General features: G+C 48.2%; 1 protein-coding gene across 2 annotated transcripts in view; it reads left to right on the top strand.

The window, feature by feature from the left end:
- The window catches only part of HROB (homologous recombination factor with OB-fold), a 153,357-nt gene that overhangs the window by 44,697 nt on the left and 85,140 nt on the right, over positions 1–23,520 (top strand). The gene's annotated exons all lie outside the window — the stretch shown is intronic.

The following is a 23,520-nucleotide window of genomic DNA, read 5'->3' as shown; positions in this document are numbered from 1 at the left end:
CCTACCGATGACTGTTCAAATATTCATTATAGAATCAAATTTAATCCGTGTTTAATTCCACTTGCCATGACTACTCCAGTGTGACATGACTGGTTGTGGTACTATTCCCGTCACCAGATAGTCAACTACAGTCTTTTATAACACACATTATAAATACAAAATTCCAGCAATATGTGATGAAGATTAGACCTGGGCAAAATGTAAATTGCTCCAGTGTAAATCATGCAATGTAGGACATTTTCCCTTCTACTTAATACGCTACCAGCACATAGGAACAATATAATGCATGCAGCTGTTCGTGGTGCTTTTGGTAAATCTGTTCTTGCCCCGAAAATGTATGCGACAATGCGTTTTTTAGCTAAAATGTCGTGTGAAATGTCGAATTTGCATGTCGCATAATCGCGCATAAATTCATATCATTTTGCTGTAATTATACGGAAGCAAATTAAGCGAATTTCACACGCATCCTAATAAAGATGTGTAAAATGATCCTCTAATCAAGCTTTAGCCGTAAAGATGTCTTTGTGCACAATGAGTCATAAGAGAATTAAAAAAACATTTTGTACTTGATGAGTAACATACTTGATAATCAACATTTTTGCAGGCAAAATGATAACGGTGATTCTTAATTAAAGACAAACGGTATCTTGTTTTGTTTGAGTCCTATACACATTACTTGTGAATTCCATTTGCAAGAAGTTGCTACACTAAGCCTTCAAAGCAAGTTCAGCTACAGGTCAGAGGTTACCTCTCATTATATTACCTTACTGGCCGGTTAAGCAGATGTGATTGCTTGCAGATGTTATGTTATGTTAATAACTTTTATTCAGCGCACAGCTGCCCCAGCAAAGGGGCGTCCTGGCGCTTGATCAAGTACCACAACATAACAGATCGCCACTGAGAAGAAGAAATTAGTTAACGGAGGTGAACAGATGGGTCTTAATCGCCCGTCTGAAAAGAGTCAGGCTATTCAGGGCACGGATATGGACAGGAAGAGAATTCCATAATCCAGCCGCCATAACACAGAAAGAACGACCTCCTATCCTACTCAATCTAAATCTAGGCACGTTCGCCAGGTAGAGGGATTCCGACCTGAGAGACCGCCTGGGGACATAAGGGGAAACAAGGCCCAACAAGGCAGGGGGAGACGAGAGTTTCAGGATCTTAAATGTCAAACAGAGTGCCTTAAATTTGATTCTCTGTCTGACCGGCAGCCAATGCAGGGAGGTCAAGACTGCCGATACAGAGCACCGTCTCGGGAGGCCTACAATGGCCCGCGCAGCGGCATTCTGCACCCTCTGCAGTCTAGTCGCCTCAACCTGATTAACGCCGAGCAACAGAGCACTCCCGTAGTCCAGCCGGGAAAGAATGGAGGCTTGGACCACCAGTTGCCGAGTGGGGGGTCGAAGAATTTAAGGACCGGTCTTAGTCCTCGCAGAATCCCATAACAGGTGGCTGCGATCTTCTTAGTATGGCTGGTAAAAGAAAGGTTGGAATCCAGCCAGACCCCCAAGTTCTTCACTTCAGCCGCTGGAATGGGAGTCACCCCCAGCTCAGGAGGCCACCATTGATCTCCCCACAAATCCGCTTGCTTTCCTAAAATCAGGACTTCGGTTTTCTTGGCGTTTAACTGTAAACAGTTAATACGCATCCAGTCCGCCACGGCAAGAAGCCCTGCGCGAAACCTGGGGGCAGTCACCTCAGGGTCCCCACTGAGTGTCACCGCTAGCTGCGTGTCATCGGCATAAGATGTCATGGTTAAGCCAGATTGTCTAACTACGGCAGCTAGCGGTTTTACATACAAGTTGAACAGCGTGGGGCTCAACGCCGAACCCTGAGGGACTCCTAACCCCAGAGAATGGAACGAGGACTGACCAGGAGGAATGGCCACTTTAAAAAACCGGTCCGAAAGGAAAGAGCGGAACCATTGAAGAGCCTTGCCCTCAAGTCCCACTTCCTCCAGCCTCCGCAACAAGATGCCATGAGACACAGTATCAAACGCGGCGCTCAGGTCTAACAAAAGGAGCGCCGCTGTCTGCCCCACATCCAGCACCGAACGGAGATGTTCGCTCATAAAGAGCAGGGCCGTTTCGGTGCTGTGTTGTGCCCGAAAGCCATTCTGACTCTCGTCAAGAATATTATTACGAGAGAGATGGGCAGACAAGATGGAATTTACATGTGCCTCAGTGACCTTGGCGGTCCAGGGCAGGAGGGAGATGGGGCGATAATTCTCAGGGAGCAGAGGGTCTAGACTAGGCTTCTTCAATATAGGGCTGACCACAGCTTGCTTCCAAGAAGCAGGAACCACGCCTTCCGCGAGAGAAAGATTAATCAGGTCCAGTATGGGTTCACGACACAGGGGCGGAAGGAGAGTGATAAGCTCTGGCTTCAGAGGGTCTAAAGGAGAGCCCGATTTAATTTTGAGGCTCAGGGTGTCAAATGCCTCAGCCGACATAGCAGGCAAGGAGGACAGAGGTTCACAATCTGGAACCCTAACAGGCCTGGGCTCAGCATCGGGCACAGCTGGCATAAACCCTCGGTAGATTATCTGCACCTTCTCCACGAAAAAGGATGCCAAGCTTTCACAATGAGAGTCCGTGCAGATTTCTAGCGAGGTGGCCCGTTTACCCATCAGATACTTTGTGGACACACACACCGTCCTGTACAGATAAGAACCACTCTATCCAACCTTTTCTTCGCACCCACAGGTTAAAAACTCATGTATACGAACAATGTGATATGCAGATTGTAAAGTCCTTTTTGATTTCAAACTTTGGGGTATTTCTGTCAGAAAGCTAGTGGTTCAACAAGTCCTGGACTAACAGATTTCCCTCACCCCCAACTATTCGGCTTGAGCGTTTGGTCTCGGGTACCATTGATCTCCCCACAAATCCGCTTGCTTTCCTAAAATCAGGACTTCGGTTTTCTTGGCGTTTAACTGTAAACAGTTAATACGCATCCAGTCCGCCACGGCAAGAAGCCCTGCGCGAAACCTGGGGGCAGTCACCTCAGGGTCCCCACTGAGTGTCACCGCTAGCTGCGTGTCATCGGCATAAGATGTCATGGTTAAGCCAGATTGTCTAACTACGGCAGCTAGCGGTTTTACATACAAGTTGAACAGCGTGGGGCTCAACGCCGAACCCTGAGGGACTCCTAACCCCAGAGGATGGAACGAGGACTGACCAGGAGGAATGGCCACTTTAAAAAACCGGTCCGAAAGGAAAGAGCGGAACCATTGAAGAGCCTTGCCCTCAAGTCCCACTTCCTCCAGCCTCCGCAACAAGATGCCATGAGACACAGTATCAAACGCGGCGCTCAGGTCTAACAAAAGGAGCGCCGCTGTCTGCCCCACATCCAGCACCGAACGGAGATGTTCGCTCATAAAGAGCAGGGCCGTTTCGGTGCTGTGTTGTGCCCGAAAGCCATTCTGACTCTCGTCAAGAATATTATTACGAGAGAGATGGGCAGACAAGATGGAATTTACATGTGCCTCAGTGACCTTGGCGGTCCAGGGCAGGAGGGAGATGGGGCGATAATTCTCAGGGAGCAGAGGGTCTAGACTAGGCTTCTTCAATATAGGGCTGACCACAGCTTGCTTCCAAGAAGCAGGAACCACGCCTTCCGCGAGAGAAAGATTAATCAGGTCCAGTATGGGTTCACGACACAGGGGCGGAAGGAGAGTGATAAGCTCTGGCTTCAGAGGGTCTAAAGGAGAGCCCGATTTAATTTTGAGGCTCAGGGTGTCAAATGCCTCAGCCGACATAGCAGGCAAGGAGGACAGAGGTTCACAATCTGGAACCCTAACAGGCCTGGGCTCAGCATCGGGCACAGCTGGCATAAACCCTCGGTAGATTATCTGCACCTTCTCCACGAAAAAGGATGCCAAGCTTTCACAATGAGAGTCCGTGCAGATTTCTAGCGAGGTGGCCCGTTTACCCATCAGATACTTTGTGGACACACACACCGTCCTGTACAGATAAGAACCACTCTATCCAACCTTTTCTTCGCACCCACAGGTTAAAAACTCATGTATACGAACAATGTGATATGCAGATTGTAAAGTCCTTTTTGATTTCAAACTTTGGGGTATTTCTGTCAGAAAGCTAGTGGTTCAACAAGTCCTGGACTAACAGATTTCCCTCACCCCCAACTATTCGGCTTGAGCGTTTGGTCTCGGGTACCTTCATTGCTGTAAATTAAGCGTACCAGGGCAGTCTGAATTTAGGGATTACCATCACAATTGAATTTGATCAGTGGGTGGGGGGATATCTCCTCTTTCCCCTTAAATAAAGATATTGCTGGTGTTGTGGAAAAATATTTTCCTTGCTTATTCTCCTTCATTCTTCAACATTTGCATAGGTGTTGTTTTCTGTGGCGTGCTTAGAAACATTGGTTTTAGGCAAAGGTATTCTATTTTCATTGTGTGCTCAGTGTGCATATAAAAGTATACACTTTTCTGTTCATTTTTGGAACTCAATGTGCCAGATCTGAATATTCCTGTAAAGAGTTTTAAAGTTGAATGACCTTCCCCGAAGTTCTTAAACATATGTTTGTGATGCTCGGCACTTAATTGTCAACACAGGCACTAATGACAGTCCACCACATGGTGGCGCTGTCTGTCTAATTTTGAGATGAGCATAACAACGTTTAATAATGCAGTATGCATTACAAATGAATAATGCCTGCTACCCATGCCATTCTTATAGTTTTTGGTGGTCTGATATAGTTTGAATACTCTCACTTGTAGAGGTGCGATAGTTGGGAGTTGCGTTGGTGCTGTCATTCGCAGCGCTGGCTGGGGGCAATGGATGGTGGAATCTGCAGTGGCCTCATGGGAAGGGCTCTGTTACTTACTTTTTTACAATTCAAGCACTATATAAAAGCCTACATGATCCTGATCCCAGTTCGCTGAGGCATATAGTTCTGCTGTGATTGATCTTGTATGTTTTTGCCACGTTTGTTTTTGTCATTTAATGGTGCTATTTTAACAGTGCGTTTAGCCTCTTACAACTATTGGTCCATGCAGATCTAATGCAATGGGATTTCATGATCGATGTCTTATCTTTACCGGTTCGATTTTAAGTTCGAGCCTAGACAGTGCTTGTGCTGTCTCTTGAAGACATGTTGTATATACTTTGTGGGCTTACAGCCCACCCATTGCTTTCATTTGTTTCTTCAAGTTCCCTTTCAAATGGCTTGCTTGCAAATGGTTAATCTTCCCTTTATGTTCCTCCTTCTACTGTGTTGCTTCCTCCCCTGGAGCATCGCTCTATTACTTGTAGCCTTTCATTTATATGCATTTAGGCTTGTGTCTGCGCTTTAATTTTTTTCGTTGGTTTCAGTGAAGTGGTGGTTTCTTCCTCCATTGTGTTACATAGCGCGAGCTCTACCCATATCAGAGTGCTTTATCAGAGTGCTTTACACGAGCACCAGTTGCATTTCAAACAGACACATTCACAGGCATGTAGAGATTATGTGATTTACCCAGAATCATGTTATGTTGAGCCTTGTGCTGAGACTGCAACCCGGTTCCCCAGCTTCAAGGTCAACCACTCTAGCCCTTAAATCTACTCAGAATCATGTTATGTTGAGCCTAGGCTGATTCTGCAACCCGGTTCCCCAGCTTCAAGGTCAACCACTCTAGCCCTTAAATCACATCCTCTTCCTTCGAGTTATAAGATGGTTTAACTCCTTTGGAACGCCCAATTAAAATGTATCGCCATTATGCGTTCCAAAGCAGCGCCTGCCATCTTGTTTTTTTATGACCCTTGTTTCTTGTTTTTTATGGCGTGTCACCGAAAGCAAAGAATGTCCTGTGCATACTGTGTGTAAAACAGACCACTTGGAAGTGTCTTATAAAAGCTTTGGTGATTTTTCTTTTTTCTGCTGTTCCTAATGGTTTCTGAAGCATCTGCTGTTTTATATTAAGACGCTGACCGCAGCAAGTAGTAATTTGTTACTAGGTTCACGGCGCTCATGAGTTTAAAAAAAAAAAAAAAGCAAAGAAGTTCACTTTTTCTTTAAAAAAAAAAAAAGTCTTTGCATTGACCTTGTTCTAAGTACCTGGCATACATTATTTTTATTAAGCTGTTTTTAGAGTTTTTATTTTCAAATTCAACACGTTTATGCAATATCAGGGATAGTGAGAGAGGTGGTATCATATAAATGTGAAATTAAGAAGACTCTGTGAATACAATGTTACTTCCTTGGAATAGTGGCCAAATTCAAGAACCAAAAAACAATAGAGGAAGTATAGAGGCAGTAGTGATAGAATCACCCTCCTGAACGCTGTATATAAACAATGAGATTCTATCAATGTGATGGAAGTGATTATTTTATTGGTATTTTAATTTTTTGTGAAGACCTACGGTCTTATGGGTGAGAGAGGCCCTCTGCTGTTGGCAGAAAGAGAGCACTATGTGCTTTTAAAATACCCTCCACACACTATGAATCCCATAGTGTCATGCTTCATCATAGGGGTCTTCCCATCCCTCTACGGGGCGGGGCGTGCTACGACCTACGAACTACGTGGGAGCACTTGCGTTTTTGACGATAGGCTATGTGTAGTGTAAGGACAGTGATAATTGATAGGGGTGTAGGGACCTAAATACGTGAAAAAGTAGTGTAGAAAAATTAAAATTTACCTGGCTAGTCGAAAAAAACAATTTAATGGCTTCGCTGGCTGGAAAAATTAAAAGGGGGTGGATAAGTAGAACAAAACGTATTGTCTACTTGGTCTACATGACATGTTTTGTAGGCAGACCCCTCCTGCCTACTCCTCAGGACCTCTGTTTGTCCCTACTAAGAATACTCAATTTGTAAGTATATGTTGTATGCCTATAGTACTAACACCTGGTAGCAAAAATCGGCTGCCTGGTCTATTCCTCTGGGCTTGAGTGGGCCCTGTTGAGGCGTGAAAAAAGCAACAATATGACCTCTTGTGGTCCCTGTGGAAATAAAATAGAAGGAAATAGAAACAAAGAAAAATAATTCTTAAACGAGAAATTGTTGTTTACATAGTTCTCAAGACCCATTCATTGCGTGAATCACATTGTGTTATGGTATCTGAAAGCATTTCACAATTGGTATGCATTAGAGAGTTGTATTTATCAACATAGAACCAGTAGTATCTAATCCATAGTTCTGGTCCGTGGGCAGAGTCGCCCTCCAAACTTTCACACTGACAGAAGACACACACCTCGACACACGTCACACATACACCTTGCGACCGACCCGTACTAGGTCGGTGTGCTTTAAGAAAAGTTAAAGGGAATGATGTTGATTCCCCTGTGAAGTTCCATAAAAATACTTGATCAATAAGTTCACCAGAGAGCCCTTCAATTGATTATGTGGCCCGTTTTTTCAAAATCGGAATAGAGAATAAAAGCGTATATTCATTACGTAAATGCCCTCGATAATATATACAGTTTATTCAATAGTTGCGTGCCCCATGAGCTTGCGTCTTAGGGATTAAGTCTGCGGGGTACTGTAAAGAAAAGACAAGATGGAATCACTCGCGATGTCTCTGAACGAGTGTTCATTGCGCCCCAAGGTTGCGTGTGACCTGGTTTTTTAAAGACCCATGGTCTGGGTCTCACTTACGTGACCGCCAGATCTATATTGTTTTAGTCCATTCCCTGCTGCAGCTCCGTGGGTTCCCGCTGGTATGCCGAGCCCTTAGTATTTGTACCGGAAGTAGTCGGGGAGGCTGAGTCGGCGTTGCTTCAGAGACGCTAGAATGCTGACAAAAATGGCCGTGTTCTGGCGGACGTTTGTGAGGAAGAACGGGAAGTCTGTCTACTGTTTTTATGCTTATGAAGTAGAAGGAAGATTTTTCTACTGTGATCACATTATTAAAAAATAAATGAAATAAATATCTGTATAGTGGAAATGTTTATGCTTGAAAATACAAAATATGTGATGAAATGTAGGCGATAATGAAGGTTCTATTAAAAAACTGTGCTTAGTATCACCGTTTATACATGTGCATTGTTGCCAGGACTGGGCATCCATAATCAGATCTTGCCACTCCACATCCATCATCAGATCCTGTCACTACACAATATCTAGCTTAGACATCGGTGAGATAGGAATTTTAAAACATATTTACATTTTCGGTGTTGTAGGGAGGAGAGACCAGACAGGAAGTTACAGGTCAACTTATTGGATGTACTTGCACTATTCTGGAAGAAATAGTTAAGTGGTGGCCCCTGTTTCTTGGCATAAGACCGGTGGTCATTGTCAATTTTGCGGCGGTTGTCTTATACATCCAAGTCAATACGGGAATTTATGTTAGTTTATCTCACAGTTGTCCCCACGGGATGGCGTCATTGAGGCCGGTATTGTTGGTGTCCAGACGAAAAACCCACCTTTGTTCCTTCTCTAGGAGGAGTTGTTCTCTTTCTACTTGTTCGATTATTGTCCATGAGATCTCTTCAGGTTTGTGCTTCTTTTCCAGAAAGTGGGAGGTTAGCTTTGTGCTAGCTCGCTGACATTTGATCGTGTTTTTGTGTTCCCCTATCCTGATTTTTACAGCCCTGCTAGTCAGCCCTACATATTCAAGGTGGCAGGGGCACGTAATAAGGTATATAACGTTGCTGCTGTTGCATCAACGTTATTTAAATGCTCCCAGCTTGTTCCGTTCCTGAAAGACAGTTTTTTACGCTTTTTGGTTAGACCACAGACTCTACAATTGCCACATGGGTGGTGACCTTGGACAAAATTGGGGTCATTGCTAGAGCTGTTATTCATTGTTTTTGGTCAAATTCAAGAACCTTCACTATGCATTCACATTTTTCTGTATGCATCCCAAAAAGCCTTTGAGGGGACTTTTGGAATTATAGTACGAGGGTTGCCAGACAGGAGTCTGGTCATAATGCGTCCTTTCCTCCTAGAGCATGAGTTGCCTCTAGGGCCATCTGTTGGTAGATCTCAAAACCAACTCCCCTCTATTAAGCACTATGTGAAACTTGGACATCAGCGAAATTGTGACGCTTTAATACTTTGTTTACACTTTGGTGGAATGATCCAGGTAGCATTTGAACTTCTGGGGAGGGATGTGTGATAATTTGGAAGTTCTTGTGAGAGTAATTCTGCTCAACTATTGCTGCAGCTCAGATGAAAACAAACAATCAAAAAATCATGAAGCTGGTAAGTGTGCTTGCGCTGCCTTGCGATGATGGACAGCTCAGTGTATGCAGGTGCGCTTGCAGGCCCGTAGTTGAACAGCGCTGCGCACTCACTACATTTATGGGCTCCTTCACCGGTGGCCCACATCGGCTCTGCGCGTTTCATCTTCCTCAACTTCCCCATGCACCTCTCAGAAGCCTGGGAGGTCTGAGACAGGGGCATAACGCAGCTTGGTTGTTGGCAACACACCCACCCGGATAGCCTCTGTGCTGGACTAACACCTTTTTAAGTGGTGGAGCTTCTTTAGGTTTGGACGTATGCCCTGTTGGGAAATCTCCCATTTAGTTACGCTGTTTGTCATTGTTCTCATGTTTCAGTTGCGGCACACTGACACCCCCTTCCCTGATGGCGCCCATAGGCCCCCTCTTGAGGTGCTCCCCAGGCCCTGTGCGGGTGCGATGCGTCCCGACACATGTCACACACTAATATAATGACCTGGAACATCCGCGGTATGCACACTCCATCACGCCGCTTTTCTGTCTTCTCCTATCTGCAGCGACACTGGGTGGGGATCGCCCTCCTCCAGGCGACGCATACGACTCAGTTAGAACTCGACAGGCTCCACAAACGCTGGAGGGGGCAAATTTATGGCAGGTCCTTTTCTGCGCATGCACGCAGCACGCTGATTTGGGTGAGGGTGGGTGTCCCCTTCATTTGTGAAGACGTCAAGGTGGATCATGAGGGGAGGTATTCCCTAGTGCGGGTGTGGCTGAATGGTCAGGAAGTCCTGTTAGGATCCCTTTATGCCACGAACACGGTCCAGCCCTCCATCCTGGCGAGCTTGAATCAAGTCCTTAACCCATATGCTGGCCTCCCCTGGTTGCTCGGCGGAGACTTCAATATGGTGCTGGACGTACGCCTAGACCGATCTTTCCCTCCCCTCCGAGCTGCAGCGGTGACGTCTAAGGCGCAAGCGGAGGAGTGTGGCTCACTGATTAGAGCGGCAGACCCTGATGCAGAGGTCTGGCCCGGGACCAGGGTTCAATTCCCGACGCGGCAGGGTCCTGAGCCCAAAATGTCCATGGACTCGATAATTCTCACCTCGGTGCCTATTCTAATCATGGGGTCCCACGCTGCAACTCTGGGCAATAGTTGCTTAATCTCCACTGCGGCGGCCCACCCGCTGCGGGATGCCTGGCTTTCACCCTGGGGATTCCCAGTAGGGGTTATCTCACAGGGAAAAGCCAGGACGGGTTCCCAAGGCAAGCGCCTTGATGCCTTCGGGTGATACGTGCGCTATATAAGTCGCAATACATACATACATACATACATACATACAAGCGTTCCGGGACTGGCTCTCGTACTGGGAGGTATATGACTTATGGCGCGCGGAGCATCCCACAGACCGAATATACGCCTATTACTCATCAGTTCACGACCTGCATGTTCGGATAATTGGCACCCAGTCGCTGCTCCCGCTCCTTGCCAAATCAGAGTACCTGGGAAGAACACATTCCGACCATAACCCCCTATGGTTCCAGATTAGCTGCGAGGCGGACCGCCCACCTGTATCCAACGTGGAGGCTACAGCCTGCCGCGCTCGAGGATGCTGAGTTTCGCTCTTCGCTGGGCACAGCCATCCTAGCCTACTTTGAGGACAATGAAGGGACGGCGCAATGTCATGGTGGAGTGGGATGCACACAAAGCAGCCATTCGGGGGCATTGTATGGGGGCCACATGGAACCTACGTAAAACATTGTCTGCTTCCCAGATGCGCCTGGAGACTGAGCTCCAGCGGTACGAGAGGGAGGGTGAGGGGACAGGTGAGCACTCGCGTACGCTGAGTGACCTTCGTGATGAACATGCAGTTCTCATGGAGCAGCTGAGGTGCCATAATTATGCAGCACACACGGCTAGAATGCATGCATGGGCGGACAGAGCTGGCCGGCTGTTGGCCAGGTTGGTGCAAAGGGTGGGCGCGGTGTCCTGATAGGAGCCTTTTGTACGGTGGAAGGGGTGATGTTGTACACGCAGCGCGAAATACATCGTGCCCTGACCGATCATTACAAGCAGCTCTACAAAGCCCTAGGCACCGGCCCCATACACGTGCTAGAAGAGTTCCTAGACGCTGTTATCCTGCCTCCGACCTCTGAGGAATACAGGGACGCGCTTAATGCTCCCCTTACGCTGGAGGAAGTGGGAGACGCTATCCAGGCTATGGCGACAGGGAAAACCTCAGGGCCAGATGGCCTGCCTGCCGAATACAATAAGGCAAACAGGGAAATCCTTACACCCTTACTCCTTCAGTTGTACAATACAGTAATTGACAAAGGCTCATTCCCTCCATCCTTGCGAGAGGCATTCCTGGTGTCACTGCCCAAGCCGGACAGAGACCCCACAGCTCTAGGTTCATACCAGCCACTGGCAATGCTCAACGTGGACTATAAAGTCTTCGCAAAAATACTCGCAGAGCTAGTGCCGGTGGTCCCCCACTTAATACATTCAGATCAGAATGGATTTATGCCAGCGAGATCCACGTCCCTGAACCTCCGGAGGTACTTTAGGGTGGCAGCTGAGGCAACGAAGGACTGGCCCAAGGCACTGTGCCTGATATTAGACCTAGAAAAGGCTTTTGACTGCCTGGAGTGGGGCTATCTGTCTACGGCACTAGAGCGATATGAGCTGGATGTAGATTTCCTACGGATGGTCGACCTCCTTTACCAAAACCCAGTAGTCCGCGTGCGGCTGGGCCCCTATGTCTCGGAGGCGGTGGTGGTGGGCCGGGGCACCCGGCAAGGATGTCCCCTGTACCCGCTCCAGTTTGAGTTGGCTATGGAACCCTTAGCGGCGGCCATGAGGCAGACACTAGTAGACGGAATTCCCTTGGGTGATGCTACCCATCAGGTTTCGCTTTACGCCGATGACCTGCTGGTGTTTGTGAAAGATGTGGGATGCATTACGGAACAATTAGCTCAGCTGCTGCGTTAGTTCGCAGATGTCTCTGGGCTACGGGTGAATGTGGGTAAATCCTGCGTTTATGCATTTGGCAATTGGGAACGCGACCCGGGGTACTGCCTTGATGGCACGAGAGTTCAATGGAAGGATGACACCTTTAAGTATCTGAGGATCCAGATCTACAGTCAACCAGCTGATTCATTTGACGGAAACCTGGGGTGGGCGGTGGCGGCGCTCAGGTCCCAGATATGCTTTTGGTCCACACTCCCGCTGACAACTACGGTCAGAGTGTCCCTTGCCAAAATGGTCATGCTCCCCCACCTCCTGTACTACTTTGCTAATCTGCCTCTATTTATCCCGGCCTCCTTTTTCTCCACGCTTAACACGGTCATGCAGGACTTCATCTGGGGTACGTCTCGGCACCGACTGGCGCTGGGGAAATTGGCCGCCCCCTGCTTCGAGCATTACTATCTGGCTGCGCAACTTCAAGGGATTGCCCGCTGGTTGGCGGATAAGGGGAGAGATGATACAGCTACAGATGAGCCGCCATACTCTTTGGAGTGCGTCATTAAGCTTTTTCACCCACTGACGGCGCCTGAGCGACCCACCCCGCTGCTGCTGGCAGTGGCATATAAATGCTTCCGCAGAGCCCTGTTTCTCACACGAAAGGTGCTTCCGTACACGCCTGCTATACCTTTTGGAGGGTTTCCCAGGTGGCGAAGGGGTCCTCACATGCCCCATGTTAGAGCAGTGGAGGGAGGCAGATGTCCAGACGTTGGGTGATTTCTATAGAGATGGAGAGTTAGTGGCCTATGAGACGCTGGTCTCTGAGGACGGGCTTCCCCCCGTGGGGTTCTTACTACACCGCTCCCTTGTAGCGAAGCTGACGGCCAAGTGGGGAGATGTCACGACAGAGCCTGAACAGCACCTCACCATGCAGTACCTTCACGTCATGGGGAGGGGTAGGCATCTGGTCTGTTGGTTTGCTGCGTCGTTACGGTTGCACACGGAGACCAGCTTGGCCCCACTCGGAGGCAAATGGGAGAGGGATTTGGGAAGGACGCTATCTGATAAGGAGTGGGAGGGAATTCTTAAAAGTCCAGTGCGCATTGCCAGATCCAACTCTACGTTGTTCATAGAGCCTATCTCGCACCTGAACTAATCAACAAGTACTTCCATCGCTCTGACGCGTCCTGCCCCAGGTGCGGTGAGGTGGGTGCAGATCTCCTCCACCTTTTGTGGAGCTGCCCTGGGCTGGGCACTTATTGGAGTGCCATTAGTGACCTGCTTAGGAAATGCACTGGGCGTATCATTCCCTTTGATTGGCCTGAATACATTTTGCATCACTTCCGGAGACCACCCAAAGACAAGGTGTCGTCCCATTTTTTAGACCTGGGGATGGTGGTAGCAACGCGTCTCCTCACGAGGAGATGGAAGGCGTGTGACCCACCTGGCGTACAGTCGTGGATTTCTTCTTTGCAGGCATGGGCACGAGCGGAGTGGACTGCCATACGAAGAGAAACGTTGGGCTCTGCAAGAAACCAATAGCAGAGCGCTGGGAGCACATGCTTAACGCCCTACAGATGCCGGATGGGGATGCTGCTGCAGGAGTTGTGGGGGATTAGGTGAGCACTGCTGGGGGTTGGAGTATACCGTGGACTGCTCTCCTGTCTGGATAATACACTTACTGTCCTGCTGGGCCGCACAGGTTTGCAGTGTAGGAGCAGCTGTGGTTGGAGGTGCGTGCGGGTGGCCGAAGGGGAAGAGGGGGTGGGTAGGGGGATCAACATGGATACGTGTCTGTGGTTTTGCTGCTGTTGGTTTTGCTTATTTACAGTTGTTGCATAAACATCATCTCTGTAAGCAAGTCCAGGCTTGGGCGGGGGGGGGGTCCACCCAAAACCCTGCTACTATACAGGGCTCAATGTGAGGACAGTCATGGACCAATCCGGAGTTACCTGCTTCGGCACTCCACGTCCTAGCCAGCTCTGGGCGATTATCCTTTTGTTTCTGAGATACCACTTTTGTGACATCGTGGCTGTTAATTGTCATGCTATTATGTATATGAATGATCCATTGATATGCCCAGGCTGCTCTGCAGAACTGTTTGAAGCTCATACTGTATTGTAAAATTTTCAAATGCCAATAAACAGATTTGACCAAAAAAAAAAAAATCATGACGCTGGTGACATCAGCTGTTTTGCTTTGCAACAATGTGTTAATTAATGAAGATAAAAAGGGAGCAGTGGCTCGGTTTACTTGATTCTGCTGCTGCAACTCTCCATGGTCAGAATGTGTGACAGCGGCGGCCAAGTAGGGAGGATCTTGTCAAAGTTAAAATTCGGACATCATCATCATCATCGCTTAATATTATGGAAATATATTTTTATAGCAACACACTATTATATCTTGTCAGCAAGGCTAAACAAGCCCTTGAAGACCTGCAGGATTCTGGGTGGTAGTGATAGGGAGGGAGCTCACCTTTGTTAAATTACATACTCGCACTGAGTAGGCATGTCCGTAATCTTTAAAGAAGTATACAGAAAATTGATAGATGGCATTGAGTTAATCTCACCACTGGTAATGGCTCAGGGCTGCATCCCAGTCCATTGTTATTTTGCCTACCAGCCACCTCAGTTTGGACCCATCCATATTCAAATCCGTGTTGACCCTGTTCCATAAGGAACAGTCCAACCCAAACTGCCAGGCCATGCTCTCCCTGAAACGGAACATAAGCAACGCAGGACTGGTTTCCTCCTGGTCAGGGCTCATCAGCCAAGTATATAGCTTACGCTGTTGCTATAGCATCATCAAATGCATATTGTTTGTGAAGTAGTATGTGATGTGTTCCCTTCACATACAATTATTAGCCAATCCATTTAAAGGGTTGCATAGAAGAGGGCAAATCTGACAATCCTCACGGGGCCTTATGTTTGCACATAGATCATTATTATTCAGTTTCTAATATCAAATTGCTGTGCATCAGAAGGTTAATGATTTTGTGTCCACTTAAATTTAACTGATATATCGGTAAATCACTTTGTTTTGCTGAAGCATACTAACTGAATTGAACATGTATTTGGGACATTTATATTCTAACACTTTCAGCATCAAATGTACTAGTACCACAGCTTCTGCTGTTTTGGCAAGACAGAGGGTCAAGGTAGCAAAACCTTTCCTGTCACTGCCTTGTGAAAGTGCATTAGTTGTTTTGGCCCCTACATGCAACATAGTTAAAGTAGGAGAATAATAATATTTGACTTTATTTTGGAAATGATGGTGTCCATCCATTTGTGCTTTATCAATGACTGAACAGAGAATTCGATACCCAGTGATGTTCTTGCTCTCATAATTATGCTCTTGTAAAACCTTAAACACAAATTATTTTCCTGTGCATTCTGCTAGCAGTGCGCACATCGCAGTGATAGTGCGCATAATCCACTTGAACAGTTTTTGCAAGAATTTTAATTAAGAATCACAGAGTTCATTAAATACTTTTTTATGGCAAAATGTTACAGGTTCATGATTTTTCAAATGTATTCATTCACTGTTAGCTATTGCCATGCTTATACACAGATATCATTCCATCATTGTGAGAGGTAGTGTAAATTTTCAGTGCATTTCAGATTAAAACTCTTCATCAAGAGAATATTTTCAACATTTATCTGCAAAAATAATATACAGCAGGTAAACAAGCTTTTTTTAATTAATTGCATTTAGCCGTTTTTGTTTTGGAGCGGTGTTCACATTAAAAAGTATTACAAATCCCTCCAAACAATAAATGGGAGAAAAACATATGGCTTACTTAGAATCCGGTTGTGTAGCAGTAAAACTCGGTTTACAATGTTGCTGGATCTGCCATCAACCAAACAAAACATACCTTATCTTCCGAGGTTTCAACATGATCGTGCATCAGAAGGATTATTGTAAAGCCTGCAGGCATGAAAGTAATCATTGCCCTAAATGTGTTATATTTCTACGCGTTTCCATTCATGTTGTCTTATTCATGAACGGCCAATTTTTTAAAATCTTACCTAACACAATTATTGTATGTTTCTTGAAACTTTCACAGAATTTCCACTCCCATTTCATAGAGAAATGTCACTCTGTGTGCACCGTGCTCTTTTTAATTAGCACATCAACGCCATAGGTATCACTTTAGTAGTTATAATTTAGACAATAGATATACAAACATAAGTTCTCTCCATGAATGATGTTATCCTTTCTCGGATTTTCTACACAATTATAAATATGAACGCAGTTATAATTACAATGCTTGTAAATAAAGTCCAGTTCATATGTCCTATCTCGTTATTGGTTTGTATGCTATTATTTATAGCTCCAAGAAATGCCACCCAGATTTTCTATCGAAAGCACGACTAGTCCGTTTGATCATTCAGTTACTCAGAACTTCAAGTATTTAGTTTTTAGGGCTTTGCCTGCGAGACACTGTTAACAACGAGCATTAAACATGCAGTAGGTCTCGCCTTTCATTAAGTTAAAGCCATTTGCTTTGCTCTAGAATACCAGTAGCATAGCAAATGGCTTTAACTTAATCAAAGGCGAGACCTATTGCATTTTCATTGCTTGTTAGGTCTCGCCTGTCGATGCGCATGCGCATCGAGCAAGCGAGACTATAGGGGCTCATCCAGACTTTATCTAACTTGCAAGGAATCGTGGCGATTCCTTGCAGTGCCCGTGACTTTTAAGCTCAATGCGCATGTGCATTGAGCTTAAAAGCGCGTGCACAGCCGCCCGCATTCCTCCGACACCTTTGAAGTGAAGCTTAGCTTCACTTCAAAGGCCCGGCTTGTTCACACCCACATGCCGCTCTGCCCCGCTCCGCCCCCTCCCCTGAGTCATCCTGCCTGCCCCTTCCCGCCGTGTCGCATTTCTCCTCCCCCCTCCCCTCTCTTCCCTCCGTCTTGTTCTTCTTGCTCACTTGTCACTCTTTGCCCCTTACTTCTATCCCTTCCTTTCTATTCCCTCTCTGAACCTCCTTCTATGCCCATCTCCTGTTCCTTTCTTTTCTCCAACATTTGCCACGTCTGCTTTCCTCGTCTCCCCACACGTTTGCCTCCCTTTACCTCTGTTTCCTTAGCTCCTCGTTTCTCCCGCCTACTCTCACATCTTTCTCTTTTCTTTCTACCCTCTCGCCCCCACTTCTCTTCGTGCTCATCTGTTCTCCACACATTTCTCTCACTTAATTCTTCCTGCCTCAACTCTCCGCCTCCCGCCCCCTCCCCCTAGTTTTTTATTTTTTAATTAATTTCCTGCTGAAAGCCTGACGAGCGGTACATTTCCCGTCCCTTGAGCCGTCAGACCTCGATGTGCCGCCAATCATCTACTTAGCATCTGCATCGTTAGAAGTCATCCTGGCCACTTGCAAGCACCCTGGCAGCCTGCTCTGGCGTGGGGGAGGGGCGCCTGCTCTCATAGGAAAGCTGGCAAACAACCCAAGTGTAACTAGCGATAGCAGGAGCCAATTAAGATCAAAGCTGATATATGCAGCAATAAGCCTTCATCCCTTTAATATTCAACATTCTTTTTCACTTTGACACAGATCAAGAGGTGTTAATGCATATTCTTTCAAATGAGTCGAGCAGTGCTTTAAAGTGACAAAACTGTTATTTGTTCTTTCACAATCAATTAGTATCATGGTTCAGCCTACTCTGAATTGCTCTACAGCTGGGGTGAAACATGCATCCTTGTCGCTGCAGTGCCACAGTCTATTCGAGGCTATGTTCTGCTGCAGAATAGCTCGAAGGGGCCTATAAACAATAGACCGAGCACACCCTTGGAGGAGCACGCGGGGGTGCAGACATTTTGTTCAGTTCATAAACGATCTGACAGATGCTTGCAGGTATGCAGTCATTTTTAGCAGGAGTAAAACAATTAAAAATGTGCTTCGGGGTTTGAGGCGCTCCCATTTGCATCTGACAAAATGCATTTCTCCAAGCAGACAAAATGTCCTAATGTTAACACGTTCCGAACTGTGAATTCATTATTGAACAAGCAGGCTCTGAGCAGCAGATGCGAATGTAACGCTAGCCAATTCGAAGTAACAACACATCTTGTGACGATGGTGTGTTCGTGTGGAAAAGCACCCACGAGAACTCGTTATCCCTGCTATATAAAGAGGTCAGTTAGCAGTGATTGACTCTTTTCCAGGGTACTGGGTACTCGGCTATGTCACTGTATTCTTTTCTGTTGCACCTCTGTTGCAGTGGTGGACTGGGAGGAAACAGCAGCCCAGGAAATGTGTTTTTATCAGACCTATTGCATACCCAGAGAATGTAGGGAACGAGTCTGCCATCTACAGGCACCCTCACAACCCTCTCACCCTCACTCACTCTCACAACCCTCTCACCCTCACTCACTCTCACCCCCTCACTCACCTCACTCACTCTCACCCCTCACTCACCCCCTCACCTTCACTCACCCCCTCACTCACCCCCTCACCCCCTCACTCACCCCCTCACCCCCTCACCCCCCCCCTCACCCTCACTCACCCTCTCACCCACCCTCTCACCCACCCTCTCACCCACCCCCTCACACGCCCTCACCCCCTCACACCGCCACCCCCCCACTCAGAATGCACACCCCCTCACCCTCACACGCCCTCACCCACTCACACCGCCACACTCCCTTAGAATGCACACCCCCTCACCCACCGCCTCACTCACCCTCACCCCCCTCACCCTCTCCCTCACACCGCCACACCCCCTCAGAGCCCTCACTCTCACTCACCCTCACTCACTCACCCCTCACCCTCACTCACTCACCCTCACTCACCCTCACTCACCCTCACAACCCTCTCGCCCTCACTCACTCTCACAACCCTCTCACCCTCACTCACTCTCACACCCTCACTCACCTGACTCACTCTCACCCCCTCACTCACCCCCTCACCCTCACTCACCCCCTCACTCACCCCCTCACTCACCCCCTCACCCTCACCCACCCTCTCACCCACCCTCTCACCCTCACACACACCCACCCTCTCACCCTTACACACACCCTCACACGCCCTCACCCCCTCACACCGCCACACACCCTCAGAATGCACACCCCCTCACCCTCACACGCCCTCACCCCCTCACACCGCCACACACCCTCAGAATGCACACCCCCTCACCCTCACACACCCCCTCCCTCCCCCTCACCCTCACACTCCTCACCCTCTACCTCACACCGCCACACCCCCTCACACCCCCTCACTCTCACACCCCCTCGCTCTCACACCCCCTCACTCTCACTCCCCCTCACTCTCACTCCCCCTCACTCTCACTCCCCCTCACTCTCACTCCCCCTCACCCTCACTCCCCCTCACCCTCACCCCCCTCACCCACACACCCCCTCACCCTCACACCCCTCACCCTCACACCCCCTCACCCTCACACACCCTCCCCCTCCCACCCCCTCACCCACACACCCCCTCACCCACACACCTCCTCACCCACACACCCCCTCACCCACACACCCCCTCACCCTCACACCCCCTCACCCACACACCCCCTCACTCACACCCCCTCACCCTCACACCCCCTCACCCTCACACCCCCACACCCCCTCAGACCCCCTCACACCCCCTCACCCTCACACCCCCTCACACACCCTCACACACCCTCACACACCCTCACACACCCTCACCCTCCCTCACCCCTGCACGCCTCTCACCCCTGCACGCCTCTCACCCCTGCACGCCTCTCACCCCTGCACGCCTCACACTGCTGCACGCCTCACACTGCTGCACGCCTCACACTGCTGCACGCCTCACACTGCTGCATGCCTCACACTGCTGCACGCCTCACACTGCTGCACCCCGCACACTGCTGCACGCCGCACAACACCACCATATCACTCTGGGACGGCGCCACATCACTCTGGGACGGCACATCCACCGCCACCACCACATCCACCGCCACATCCACCACATCCACCACCACTACATCCACCACCCCATCCACCACCACCACCCCATCCACCACCACCACCGCATCCACCACCACCACCACATCCACCATCAACACATCCACCGCATCCACCACCACATCCACCATCACCACCACATCCACCACCACATCCACCACCACATCCACCACCACCTCCACATCCACCATGACATCCACCGCCACATTCACCACCGCATCCACCACTGCATCCACCACCACATCCACCAACACCACATCCACCGCATCCACCACCACATCAACCACACCCACCACCACCACATCCACCACCATATCCACCACATCCACCACCACATCCACCGCATCCACCACCACCACATCCACCACATCCTCCACCTCCGCATCCACCACCACATCCACCACCACATCCACCACCACATCCACCACCAACACATCCACCACATCCACCACCACATCCCTCCACATCCACCGCATCCACATCCCTCCACATCCACCGCATCCACATCCACCACCACATCCACCACCACATCCACCACCACATCCACCACCACATCCACCACCACATCCACCACCACCACATCCACCGAATCCACCACCACATCCACCACCACATCCACCATCACCTCCACATTCAATCGCTGACACACACAGCACGTTCCCATCTAATTGTGTGTATACAGTACAACATATTATATCCTATGTCTTCATTAACAATATAGTGTATCTGTACTGAATATATATCCAGCATTTCAGACTGCATTTCAGAGCTTTTAAAAATGTTTATGGCTTTTTTTTTTTGAAATTCTTTAGCATTGGCTACAGGAAACAAAAATGCTAAAGATTTACAAAAAAAACCCATAAACAATTCTAAAAGCACTAACTCTAATGCTGCGAGACCTATTGCATTTTCAATGCTTGTTTTTATATGCTTCCCAAGCCGTCCTCCTACAGCCTGCTGCCCTGCACAGGGTAAGGACCGCGGTTGTTTTATGACCGGAAGAGCAGGTTTCACTTTGTAACCTTCTGTTATTGGCATCGGACATCCTCCAGTTCTGCTGGAGACTCTGTGAGGTAACACAGCACCATCTCCAGCAGTGACTGCACAGGCCTTACAGTATTTTTGTGGCAGGCACTTGTTTGGGCCACCACAAAAATATCGCATATTTTTATGTTTTTCTGTCGCAAATGTTGCTTTTTTTTGGCCGCAAAATCCTGGAGGGTCTGACTAGTGTATGTGTCGTCCTTGGTGCAGCATTCACCCTATTAAGGTGGTCCAGGGGTTTTCAATGTACAACTGTATACATTCTAAGCATAACACCAACAAAGAGTAAAAGAACCGATTGTCCTGTGTAGGTGTCTTTCATATCTATCATTAAGTCAGGGTATAGAATAGATACTGTGTAGTTATACTATAAAAGAAATAAAACACTTTAGAACTTCTTCCTGAACCCATTGATGTACTTTTCTGTTATTCAGAGTCATGCTAAAGGGATACGTTGTGCGTACATCACACTGATGCTGTATCTTACAAATTCTGAGTGAAGTCTCTTTGGGGTCTTCTTAGTCCTCGCTGAAGGGCTCAGACTTTTCTTGGAGCAGGGAACAGAGCATCCAGCTTCATGCCGCCCCATCTCAGCATCACTCAGATTCTAAGCATGATCTACGCATCCCCCCCGCTACGGCTGGAAGTCAGCTGTGACCGTGCTTTAGTCAGCAGTGAGTCGGCCGTCGTGTAGACTGCTGCAGCTGGCTCAGGTGTTCGCTGGCGGCCCCCGGCCAGAAAGGCTCATGGAGGGCCATTCTTCCAGCTGAGTGAGTCCTCGGATGGGTGGTGGCGGCTCGCTTAGAGCAGTCATGGCTGACTATGTGTGTCGTGTCCTTCTCCTGTGCTGTTTGTAAAGGGGTTAGGAATGGACAGGGGAAATTGACCACATGCTGCATACATTCGCTAAAGGTTAAAAAATAAAAAGAACAAAAAGGCTTCTATGGGATCCCGTCAATCAAAAAACCAAGAAATGACATGAGAAACAGGAGATGCGACGGATTGGCGGGCAGGGGCCAGCCATTAAAATACTGAGTAATTCAAGAAAATAGGAAATAATAATAAGCTCTCGCGCATTGCAGACGCTTGTTTACATCGCGCTGTCTGTCCTCGGGCAAAATACGCGATATATAAAACAAGCATCGATCTCTTAGCTTTACGGGGCGATGTGTTTCTAATTAGCGTGAAGTGGAAACACATGGCCCCATAAAGATAAGAAAGTGCTTTGCAGCAAAGCAGGCGACCCAGTCGGATCGGAGGCGCTACAAAAAACCCTCATTTCAAATGGCAGGCCACTGTTTAGCATAAACGGTTATGCCAGCCAATGGAATTGAGGGGTCGGGCTTAAAGCCCTTTTCTGAAACCCCTCTCACAAAATTTCTTGCCAGCAAGCAGTGCTTTTTTGTTTTTGCTTGTGAGGGCTGTTCTCAAAAGATGAGGATTATTTTATTGCAAAGTGGCATTGTTTCTTATGTGTAGTCTCTGAAATGATGCTTTAACGTATAATCATGCAGTACACCCCAATCCACCCCACTCCAATACACCACACCACACTGCTCCACTTACTCCACCCCAGACCAATTCAATCCACCCCACTCATCCCAACCCAATCTACTCCATTCCCCCACACTCCAGTGCTTCCTATCCACCCCAATCTCCTCCACTCTGATCAAAAACAGTCTGCCCCACTCCAGTCTACCAACTGCAATCTAATCCATCTCGCTCCACACTGTTGTCCAATGCACCCCACCATACTCCAATCTACCCCACTCCAATCCACCCCCTCCAATACGCCCCACTCCGAACCAGTCTACCCCACGCCCCTCCAGTACAGTCAATCCATCACCTTCACTCCAATCTAATCCACCCTACTCTAATTCAATCCAGTCAATCCCAATCCAATCCACATCACCCAATTCTAATCCACACCATCCAGTCCACCCACTCAATTGAACCCCCTCTACTCCAATCCAATATACTCCAATCCATTCCACAACCTCAATACATTTCATTCCACCATACGCCTCTCCACTCTCCTGCCACTGAACTCTACTCATCTGACACTCTACTCCCCCTACTCATCTCTACAACTCTCTACTCCACTCCCCCTACTCATCTCTACAACACTACTCTCCCCTACTCATCTCCTCAACGCTACTCTCCCCAACTCATCTCCACAACACTACTCCCCCTACTCATCTCTACGACACTCTATTCCCCGCTACTCACCTCTGACACTCTACTCCCCGCTACTGATCTCTATGACCCATTACTCCCCTCCTCATCTCTACGACACTCTACTCACCCCCTCCCCCAACGGTCATCTCTAGGACAGTCCATTCCACTAATGTTTAGCCACGCTGAACAGCAGTCACACTGGTGTACAACAAGGCAAAACCACATTGGCAATGCCAATAGCTTTTGTATAGGCTAGACCTATTGGCGTTGCTAAAGCTTGTT

The sequence above is a fragment of the Lissotriton helveticus genome, chromosome 5_1 (genome assembly GCF_964261635.1).
Source record: "Lissotriton helveticus chromosome 5_1, aLisHel1.1, whole genome shotgun sequence".
NCBI lineage: Eukaryota > Metazoa > Chordata > Amphibia > Caudata > Salamandridae > Lissotriton > Lissotriton helveticus.
Note: the sequence above shows the minus strand (reverse complement) of the source record. Positions and strands in the feature narration are given on the sequence as shown.